The 8,448-nt window shown below is 44.3% G+C and overlaps 1 non-coding gene across 1 annotated transcript; it reads left to right on the top strand.

The window, feature by feature from the left end:
- Positions 1-8,084: 8,084 nt before the first annotated feature.
- Positions 8,085-8,158, top strand: TRNAD-GUC (transfer RNA aspartic acid (anticodon GUC)). The gene has a single exon. It is a non-coding gene; the product is annotated as a tRNA-Asp (tRNA).
- Positions 8,159-8,448: the final 290 nt, after the last annotated feature.

The following is an 8,448-nucleotide window of genomic DNA, read 5'->3' as shown; positions in this document are numbered from 1 at the left end:
TGCTAACTACGGTCATTATATGTCAATTCGGATCGCACACCAGAAGCAAAGATCAGGGGATTGCCAACTTGAATGAATGTAATCCGGTTACGGTGTAGGGGAGATTTATTATTGAGTTGATAACGCACTCCGTTTACTAACATTGAGAACTATGCCATGGAATGGAATATTCCCATTTCCGATTGTTGAAAACAAATGCGACTTTCAAAAGGCACATCAAATGTATGGACACAATGATTTGCCCACGGATTCATTGATTCATTAGCTGCGCTGCTTTTGTGAGTTCCACTGGCGTGAAACTCCGGAGGGAGAGCCCGGAGGGAGCTTATTCATTCCTTTTGTGGCTTGCCATGGTTATTTCCTTGCCCAGGGCACAGTCTGGTTATCTGTTTTGTGCCTCGTCGGGCACCCAAGGGTTTCTCTTATGAATGGTGCGATTCGGCATCCTTGAAGCTCGGAACTCCTCTTTGGAATTTTGACCATGAAAATGCCATTTACCCTTAGCAATGAAAAAATCTATTGAACAATCTGTTTCATTGCAATACCTCTCTCTAACAACTCCTATTCCCACAGCATTACCACAAGGATTTCCTGTTTCCCTGATCCACCAGCTACGTTCGTACACTTCCAAATAGTAAATGCTCCCGCGGTTGGAGTTGAGACTTTCTTATCCCTCTTGTTACGACGGATCGAGCATATGATTCTTTTCTTGATTGAAATCATTCACTTTTCCTTGAAATCGTTACAAAGTAATTGGAAGAAGAAGTGCTTGAGAAGCTCATGGATATATTCTATGGTGGCTTCTCCAATAGTTCGAGCCATAGCTTCATTTCATTGTTTCTATAATTTTCTTCACTTTGTCATTGCCCTCAAGTACAAGTAATTTCTGACAAACTTTCTTTCCCATGGTTCGAGTGGGCACGGATATGGATGGCAGGACAGGAGTGAAGATCCCTCAGCTAAGGGCTAGACCGGACGTTTCACTGTCTGATGAAGAGTGGCACACAAATCAACCTGAGAAGGATTCTGCTATGTCAAAAGTGTTTATATAAACGAATTGTTTAACGCCAAGATGCCAATAGCAGTGATGGATAAAGCAACTCCCACGAGTAGGGCTCGAAAGCCGGGGACTCTCCTGGCAAAGAATCTGAACGATCTGAGTTCTTTTCTGAGAAAGAAGAAGACGCAAGGCATGGATCCAAGCCTGAAGGCGACATGGAGTGTTATTATTATCGTTACTCCAGAGAATGGGAGGCACTCTCTTCTTGCAAAATGCAGTTATGAAATCTGTAATCTAGAAGATTCTGGTTGAAGGGGACGATGCAGCCTAGCGGTTACGAACTTTTTGTTCGATTCAAAGGATTTCCACTTGAGTAAAGCTATGGTGGGAAATAAACTACCAATTAGGCAATGTGCGTCTCTATTTCTTGAATTCTCTGGTCTAGGTAACCCGAAAGCGTTGTTTAACAAAGACAAGTCTGAATTTGAAACGCAATCCGGCAGAGAAAGGAAACTTAAGTAACCACCAGTTGAAACTGAGCGAGGATGCCTCTCCTAATGGAAGTTACGGGCTCAAACAATACCTAATGGTAGGCAACTTTGCTACCCGAGCATCTCTTTCTTATTAAGAACGACATAAATGTTGATTTTCTACTCTCGGGAGTAGGTAAGGGGGACTATGCCCAATAAAATAGGGACTACGGTAGGCATGAAATGAAACTTCTTATCTTAGGTACGGAATTCCTCCACATTAAGACACCAACCTGCCCTTGACAAGTCAATAATCAATCACTAGATTTAGGATCACAAGCCGATGCGATGCTTCACGTCGAAATGGGTTAGTCTGCATCTGAGAGACCCCGCTTAGCTCTAAAATGGTTTCAACCTTTCCTCGACCTCATGGAATGAACTACCTCATATGCAGTGAGCATATTATCATAGACATTCCTCACGATAGCGAACTTGAAGAAGAAGCTGTTTCAACATCTACTTTATCCCAAGTGCAATAATGCTCCAAGTACGGGTTTTCGAATTCATTCCTCGCTGACCGCGCGTCATCTTCAGTTCACGATTGAGGCTCAGATGGAGACTGATGAGATACAGGCTCTGGCTAAGGTTGACATCCAGGCTCTGGACAAGCGATAAGAGATACTTTATGAAGGATCCAGCTAAGAAAATGAAATGGGTTAGTGGGAACAAGCAGCTAAAGCGCAAAGGTAAGGATGAGCTCAAAAAGTGCAAACTTGAATGATAGCTAGTGGTGGATTGAGACTTTTGAGCTTCTCCATCGATCACTTTTGCGGAAGCTGAGTCCTTTCTTTTTTAAGCAAGTTCAAATCCAGCAAAAAACGAGTATCAATCTGTCCCAAGTGCGGACAGGAGAAGCCAGGTCGGATTACGACATTGAATTGAATTGAGTGGCCCCTTCCCTTCGCATCACAGCATCAACCCTGATCACCTCACTTTACGTCAATATTGGTGAGCATGCCACAAGATGTACGATTTGATTGGTTATTCAAGTGTCTAAGTGTAAGTTTCAAGTATTCTTCTTATGATAGACTGAAGGCTTATCGGCACGCGAAGGTTCTCTGGATTGGTTGTGGTGAGCGCTGGGCGAAGGATTGTCAGTGTAAAGCTACTGTTCAACTCCATGTTGTTCAGGAAATGGCGGAATTATCGCGGAGTACTGCTGCAGGCTATTCTATGTTACAGGACCATGATGACTCTGCTTCGGATCTAAGGGTCCTCTCCGCTGAAGCTAATCAGAAATCTCCTGCACCCCGTTCCATTCAGTTAGCTTGCTCAGTAGTCCATAATTTGGATGTTACCCTCTTTTCTTGGTCGACTCGGGCAGCACTAATTCCTTTTTGAATGCATCATTGGCATCTCATATTGAAGCTAAAATTGTCATCTCCTGAATCTGTGAGTGCAGGCAGCATCAATTTATCACCTAATGGTATCTTTGTTCTACCGGCACATACATTTCGATTTCCTTGGTCAACGGAAGTCACCTTTTCTTTTTCCTTGTTTTCGTCATGCGTCGATTCAACATTCTTTGGACTTTGTAGCTTCAAGGACGTAGTCATCCTCTCAAGATTCTAGTCATGATATTGCTTAAAAAGAAGCCCGACTTACCTATATTATCAAAGGACCCAGTCGAGCCCTAACTAGAAAAGTGCATGGGTGACCAAATTTAGGACAAAGTAGGCGCGGAAGATCCACATGCAACGAAACATCCCTCACGAGTTCCAAACCTGACCTTCTTTAAGCTGCTTCGACTACGAGAACCACAAGGAAAACGGAACACGAGCGGGAATGTGGGACTGGGTCCTTCCATATAGTTGGCTTGATGGCCCTTGTGGACAGAGTCTGTTCTCATTAGAGAATTGACCTTAGAACTTTGTGATCAAGACCCGTGGTTAGTCCAGTAGAAACTTGATCTCCGGAAAGGAGGTCCGCTTATTTACTTATCTGAAAAAGCAAAAGGTAGGTAGGCTGTTTCAGAGAAGAGTACGTGGGTTTTCACATAGCCGGATATGAAAAGAGACCCTAATGAGCAGATTTTTTTATTCGTAAACCCTTCTTTCTGTGCTTATGGAATCAGCCAGTGGCAGGTCTTGGCGATTGAATTCATCCCATTTTACTTTGTTGAGTGCGATCTGGTATTGACTTGCCCTTATTTTCCATCGATCGGGTAGTTAGTTAGGTCCCGCGGACAAGAAGTCCTATATACTGAAATAAGAGGGACTCCTTCCAGGCATTGCCGTTAAGGTGCTCTTTTGATAGATTTCTATACCTTCCCCTCCCTTTCCTCTGTATCCGGGCCTACGTGAACAGCTGCTTGCTTATCGAAGAAGTCTGCTCACATGATTGGAATATGGCTCCCGTATGCATGCTATTCTGGGACTGAGGAATGCCTTTCTATGGTGGACCCTGAGGTCGGACTCTTGCTGCTTGATTCAAAACCGGATTCAATAGCAGCAACATATTGATGATGGTGCCTGAACTACCTATTCTATTACCTTTTGGGAAGCCCCAAAGCCACATCAAGCCCTATGCTATGGGTCAAGGTACTCTCGAGACCGTCTGGATTGAAGACTATCAAGCACCGTAGGTGGTACCAGCATTCCCTGTCGATAGGGCATTCCAATCTCTGGGTAGCTGCCCGCCCTACTTCATTCCTATCTCCTTCGGCGTCAGCCCCATGTACCCCCTTAAACTAACCACTTGAATTGGTCAGGATTTGTTAGGTTGAGTGCATTTTCTTCCAAATCCAGTCAATTTCAAGAAAAGTATCGAAAAATCCCGGGGTTAGGCACCTTTTTTCAGTGAAATCTTGTTTTTTTCCCGCATTAATTAGTTATGGGAGAATCCTTGCTTCCTCAATGCTCTTGCCTTCGCGGTCCTATTAAAAGAGACACAAGAGGTTTTAGCACCGGCATCTTTGGATCAAAAGATCATTCCATCCTAGAACCAACACGACGACTTCTCCTTGCCCGATTTGAAATGGTGATGAATATGAAATTAGGAATATATATGGACAGATGAATTATGCGTCATGGAATCCGGATCATTAAAGAGGTAGTGTAGACAGTTGTCTAAGTGCGATCTTCTTATATCCCCACGAACTGTTCAGCTTGATAGACCCAAGGGGAAATAGAATCTCGAAAGGACCTTTCTTGTCCGTAGCCCCGTTGGAATCGAGGGCTTGATATCTCATTGGCATGACTAATTGATGAGGCCGACTAAGTAGTACTCACGAGGTCCTTGATTTCTTGTTAGTCTGTATCTTTCTCTTTAATAGTATGGTATCCAGGTTCACCCATTTTTTTTCCGTTGTTGCTCTTCAGAAAACGCGTATAGTAAGTAGTCTTCGTCGATGGGACAAACGCTCCAGTGTATGCGTTACGAGGCAACTAGCATTTTGTCATGGAAGTTCGTGAAAGAATGTTCTTGTTTTTCGTTGGAAAAACCAACGCCGACGTCAAGATTAGTCTCCTTTCCTTTCTCTTTTCGGGAGCAGAGCTGAAAAAGATGGGAATTCCAATGATTCTTCGTTCATTATCATGTCGATTCCTCACAATCGCTCTTTGTGATGCTGCGGAACCATGGCAATTAGGATCTCAAGACGCAGCAACACCTATGATGCAAGGAATCATTGACTTACATCATGATATCTTTTTCTTCCTCATTCTTATTTTGGTTTTCGTATCACGGATGTTGGTTCGCGCTTTATGGCATTTCAACGAGCAAACTAATCCAATCCCACAGAGGATTGTTCATGGAACTACTATCGAAATTATTCGGACCATATTTCCAAGTGTCATTCTTTTGTTCATTGCTATACCATCGTTTGCTCTGTTATACTCAATGGACGGGGTATTAGTAGATCCAGCCATTACTATCAAAGCTATTGCACATCAATGGTATCGGAGTGCGCCTCTTAACGAGGGTGATTTAAGTGCAACAAAATGTACCGGTGGTTCGCGAAGCATCTGGCTTACCGGTCATCTCCCATTCCCGTCGTCGAGAGACTAAAAGAACTATAGCATGCCAGAAACGGGGAGTTGAGGTGGTTAGACCTATACCCCGAAATGCTCCTAGCATAGGAGCCTATGGTTCCATTCTTGTTATTGCTGGAGGTACACATACCTCTTCTCGGTGTGGTGGAGCGATATACGAAAAATAGATGCTAAGCCTGCAATGTCCGATAACGGGGCTTCAGTAGTGAATCTATCGGCACCACAGCAGTGGCATAAAACTTTGGACCTAAGGGCTGGTCCCGTTACCTTTCGGAATGGGGGATCCCCGTTGGCAACAACCACGGTAGTAGTTGCGGAACTACTGGACCAAGAGAGGACAACCTGTTGTTCCTGCTCCTCCTTCTTCGCTTCGGGGACGGAGGTCCTACGGTAGGTAAGAGCACGCACAAGCACTTGACCGAAGGGGACCAGCGCTTCTACTCCTCCACCGAGGAGCCGTTCTTGCGAGAAGCAAGGGATGTCGTGAACGGTGGGAGGTCAAAGAAAGAGAATTGACCTCTGAATACAGTGATCCTATGATCTAGATAGACTCCGTCCTTTTTTTAGATAAGGGTGACTCAAGAAATTGGGGGTGGGACCTGCTGGCATAATGCAGGCTGGAACGTGGGAATTCGAGGTCTCATGAACGAGTTTTCTTTCGACATACTTTCCGGTCTTTTTTATGGATCCTTTTAGATCTACGGGCCGGCCGTTCACATGAGCATAGGGAATCTATACTCGAGCCTTCGACTTGGCCCCTAGCAGGATAGGTGAGGAATCACTCTTGAGATCTGATCTATTGGGGCCTACAACTTCGCCAAAGTCGACTAGCATCCCTTTCCGTGGTGAACTGGCCGTCCCATACCTTCATTTTGTCTCATGTGTGTTGAACATTGTCTTCCTCGGTTCCAGCTTCACTGATGTAGGTAGGGCTGGGCGAGAAAGGGTCCCCTCTTGCCTATTAGTAAGCGGGCCTTCGATTCCACCGGGGTCTTACGGTCTCATAGAGGGGGGAGAACTACCTAACTAAAGAAGAATAGTGCTCTTTATAAATAAGAGTAGGCGTGGAGAGCTTTTTGCGGGGAAACTTGCAAGTCAAGTTTGGGGGGAGGCGGGCGTCGACCCAACCTTATGAGTATTCGGACTATAACAGTTCCGATGAACAGTCACTCACTTTTGACAGTTATACGATTCCAGAAGATGATCCAGAATTGGGTCAATCACGTTTATTAGAAGTTGACAATAGAGTGGTTGTACCAGCCAAAACTCATCTACGTATGATTGTAACACCCGCTGATGTACCTCATAGTTGGGCTGTACCTTCCTCAGGTGTCAAATGTGATGCTGTACCTGGTCGTTCAAATCTTACCTCCATCTCGGTACAACGAGAAGGAGTTTACTATGGTCAGTGCAGTGAGATTCGTGGAACTAATCATGCCTTTACGCCTATCGTCGTAGAAGCAGTGACTTTGAAAGATTATGCGGATTGGGTATCCAATCAATTAATCCTCCAAACCAACTAAACCGGGGAAGCTGAAGCGGAAATGCAATTCTCGGGTGAGGGAAGGGGGAAGCTCCAGGAAGGCTTCGCTCACTCGCTCAAAAAGCTCTAACGCTCGTTTACGAGTGGAGTGCATAAGCCCTTATTGAAGTAGGGCGAGGCCTTACTACACGAGCTTGTAAGTCAAGCACGGAACGAGCCTTGTCTACGAAGCTTCGCTTCATCATCTTGCTTGCTTTTGGCGAAGCTTAACGCACTATAACATAGGCATGCATGATGGTATGGTAGGAAGACTCCTTTTAAGGCCGACCACTACATAGGAGCGATAGGAAGCCAAGCCGTCAAAAGGAAAGGCGAGCAGCCCTTATTGCAATAGCAAACGGCCTACTTATAGCCCTATTTATACCCTTTCTCGGGGACTTCAACGGGCCTTACAAGCTCAATAAATTGCAATTCTTCACCTTTTCCTCAGACAGTGGGAATGCATTTTCTTACTTGATTGACATTGGCAGATATGTGTACCACACCGAACAAGCAATATGTCATATGCTTGATGTACCAGCCAAGCCAGCTCTTTTTTTCTCAGTTCCCTTATCCTTAGCGCAAAAGTAAAAAGAAAATGAAAGAGAGTTTGTATTTGCAAATGCAAATGAATATGGATCTAAATAAATTAGATAATCAATAAATAAGAATTGGAAAGAAAAAATATCCTTCGCCCCTTATCTCTTCATCATCGTCGGTTCCGTCACTTGTGGTATTCGTTTAGAATCTTGTTGACCCTACTCGCTTACTCCTATTTTCCTTATTTCTTTTTCTACATAATTAATTAGAACTTTCTTGAAAGAATGGGGTTCTCTCTGGGGGGCGCACCCTCTCTTCCTTTTTGAGAAAGATGGGCTTGTTTTTTTTCAATAAGTTCTATTGCTTTGACACATTTAGTATATAACATAATATATATAAGAAAAGTACTAAAGGCGAAGGGCATTCTGTTGTACAGCTACTTTGGTATAGTTACAAAGGTAACCGGTAGGTGACTGTTTAATCGACAGTAGTTACGAAAGGGGGAAATAGCTCAGTTGGTTAGAGTGCTGGTCTGTCACGCCAGAAGTCGCAGGTTCGAACCCCGTTTTCCCCGCCCGATCTTTCTTTCTTCCCGAGGTCATACCTCTGCCACTTTACCCTGAGTTTCACTAAGGCATATAACCCCATTCGGGTAAGAGGAGCAAGCAGTGGGGACCATCTATTTATATGCGTGTTAGCATCAACAGCATCTTTTTGAAAGTAAATTACATCGATCCTCGGTGCTGGGTACTCAGGTAAGTAAATCCTGAGGATAGAACTAGAGCAAGTAAGCTCATCGCACTATCAAGTCAGTCAGGAACTAGTCTGCCAAGCTTAAGAAGAAGTGAAAAGTAAGCAAGTTGT

The sequence above is a fragment of the Triticum aestivum genome, chromosome 1B, assembly GCF_018294505.1.
Source record: "Triticum aestivum cultivar Chinese Spring chromosome 1B, IWGSC CS RefSeq v2.1, whole genome shotgun sequence".
NCBI classification, from domain to species: Eukaryota; Viridiplantae; Streptophyta; class Magnoliopsida; order Poales; family Poaceae; genus Triticum; species Triticum aestivum.
This window is presented reverse-complemented; position numbering and strand designations above follow the sequence as displayed.